The 2,887-nt window shown below is 38.0% G+C and overlaps 1 protein-coding gene across 1 annotated transcript in view; it reads right to left on the bottom strand.

Moving 5' to 3' along the window:
* The window catches only part of PEX2 (peroxisomal biogenesis factor 2), a 28,473-nt gene extending 28,197 nt beyond the window's left edge, over nt 1-276 (bottom strand). Inside the window, exon 1 of the mRNA XM_004372510.2 lies at nt 174-276. The gene's annotated coding sequence lies outside the window, so the exon portion shown is untranslated. The remainder of the gene's footprint in view (nt 1-173) is intronic.
* Between the last annotated feature and the right edge of the window lie 2,611 nt (nt 277-2,887).

Below are 2,887 nucleotides of genomic sequence, written 5' to 3'. Positions count from 1 at the left end.
TTTTTTTTAAAGAGCTCACCAGGCAGGCAGTTCTAATGTGCAGCCTGCTTTGAGAAGCGCCATTGCCTTCTCATTCAAACGGCAGTCTGGTGCGTTTGCTCTAAGGTTTAAATGAAGTCAGGGATATAACGCTGCTGGCACATAGTAGGTTTTAAGAACGAAAACGTTCTTACCTCAACCCCCCTGCCTCCAAAGGAGCATTCAGCCGGGCAACAGCTCTTTTGTTAGTCAAAAGCTTATCCCGTAGAAGCAACGTTGTGAGGTGCCGTGGAGTCGATTCCAACTCATAGCGACCCCATGTGACAGTAGAACTGCCCCATCGGAATCGACTCCACGGCAACGGCTTTGGTTTTTGATTTTAATCTTTACAAGGGATCCCTGGTGGCACGGTGGTTAAGAGCTCAGGCTACTAACCCAAAGGTTGGCAGTTGGAATTCACCAGCCGCTCCTTGGAAACTACGGGACAGTTCTCAGTCCTAATAGGGTCGCTATGAGTCAGAATCGACTGACGGCAATGTTTTTTTTTTGTTTTTTTTTTTGACATTTTAATGGGCCCATCGCCAGGTCTTCCTCCCCTGAAGCTGCTGGGTGGGTTTGAACCGCCAACCTTTGGGTTAGCAGCCGAGCGCTGAACACCTGCGCTACCAGGTCTCCTTGAAGCAACATTACAGCGCCAGAGAAAGCGTTTTCTTTTCCTTGTGTATTTCTCTCCCAGATTAGTCTGTATTTGATTGTGTTTATCTCTCAAAATATGAAACATGCAAAAGATTAAATTTATTAATCCGCCCTAATACCCTCAAATGTGTTTTTTCATTAAAGATGTACAATTCAACATATACCTGGAATTCTATTGCTTTTCATACATTAAGGATATACTGGGGAAAAAACAGAGACCTGAGGATGGTGATGATGGTTTCCTGAATTAGCGAAAAAGTCCTTCCCACCATGTGAACAAACAATACAAATAAGATAGAGCAGGAGCTACAAGTTAAGGAGGTATGTAATTCACTGAAGGCAGGGAAGTAGACTTCTGTAGAGCTGCAGCTGTTCAATAGGGTAGCCACTAGCCTCTTGAAATGTGGCTAGTCAAAATTTTGAGGTCTGCTGTAAGTGTAAAACGCACACCAGATTTCTAAGACATAGTTTGAAAACAAAATAAAATATTTGATTACTTTTGATTGCATTTTGAAATAATAATATTTTGGAAATGTTTAAATTATGTAGGTGGCCTGTATTATGTTTCTGTCGGATAGTGCTGTTCTAGAGGGTAAAAAAATCACTTAGAAGAAGAGCAGGTCTTTCACTGAGCAGTTGTGAAGACAGGCAGCCATATTTCATTTCACAGGTGGACCTATAGATGTACTGTAGTTCACTACATTTTTATGAGGGGAAAAAGGACTAAAGAAACTGACATCCAGAACATTTTCAGAAAGCAAGTTCCAGGTCATGAAGCCTTATGTGTCATACTGGTTATGTCACACGAACATCACAATATCTGTTGATGATAAAGATATCAAAAAAACCTGTTGCCATCTAGTCGATTCCGACTTGTAGTGACCCTGTAGGACAGAGTAGAACTGCCCCATAGGATTTCCAAGGAGCAGCTGGTGGATTTGAACTGCCGACCTTTTGGTTAGCAGCCAAACTCTTAACCACTATGCCACCAGGGCTCCGATAAAGATACCAAGTTATCAATAAATTTGAATTATGTTTAATGAGTCTGATTAAGAATGCAGGGAAGCATATAGCACATTTAAGAAGATCTCTGTTGAAAATGTTTGAAATAAGTTCTCTCTCTTAACGTTTAATCTCTAGATACATAGAATATACCTTTTAAGTTCTTCAGTGAGCTAGTAAATTGAAGTGTCTTTGAAGTTTTGTTTCCAGGTTTTTATAGTAGCTTTAAGAATATGTTTATTTTTCATTCATGTATTAAACACAAAGCCTGCTGAAAGTTCAGGATTATTACTAGGTAGTGTTGATACAGAACCAGACTGACATGGTCCTTAAACTTTTTTGGAGCTAATGAGTATCAATTCAGAGACGGTGAATAAATAGATAACAACCAAGGCATTGTGAATTTTGCCTTTGAGTAAGTGCTTTACCTCTATAAATGCAACACCTTGGTTGTTTTGAACCTATTAATAGAATTTATGTATTTCTGCCATCAGACTGTGGGCTTAAGAAAATATTTAGGAAAAAAGGTATACTTAATTCTTCCATTGATTATAAGACCCCAAAGAAGGAAACATATAAATCTGAATATTTCTTTAACTTTAAATGTAAAGAAAAGATGAAAAAATACATAATCGCATCTTATTTATGATGCCTTCTTTTAGCCTTTCAATGACTTTTAGGTTCTAAAGAGCTTAATAATAGAAATGTAAAAAAGACATTGATTTATGCCCCTAACAGAGTTTAAAACTGCTGACTTTAAGAAGTTTAAATTTATTTTAGCATATTACACAGTTCTTAAATCAATATATTTTAGTCTATTAAGAATACGTAAACATAGATCTCATATTAGTTTCCTACTGCTGTTGTAGCAAATTACCACAAATTTGTTGTTGTTGAGGTTAGGTGCCACTGAATTGGTTCTGACTCATACCGACCCTATGTACAAAACAATGAAACTCTGCCCGGTCCTGCATCATCCTCACAATCTTTGTTATGCTTAAGCCATTGTTGCAGCCACTGTGTCAATCCATCTCATTGATGGTCTTCCTCTTTTTCACTGACCCTCTACTTTACCAAGCATGATGTCCTTCTCCAGACCACAAATTTAATGGCTCAAAACAACACAATTTTTTTTTTTTTTTTAATATTTTATTGTACTTCAGGTGAAGGCTTACAGAACAGATAGTTTCTCATGTAACAGTAACACACA

This window comes from Trichechus manatus, unplaced genomic scaffold (genome assembly GCF_000243295.1).
Source record: "Trichechus manatus latirostris isolate Lorelei unplaced genomic scaffold, TriManLat1.0 scaffold00018, whole genome shotgun sequence".
In the NCBI taxonomy this organism is placed as follows: domain Eukaryota; kingdom Metazoa; phylum Chordata; class Mammalia; order Sirenia; family Trichechidae; genus Trichechus; species Trichechus manatus.
This window is presented reverse-complemented; position numbering and strand designations above follow the sequence as displayed.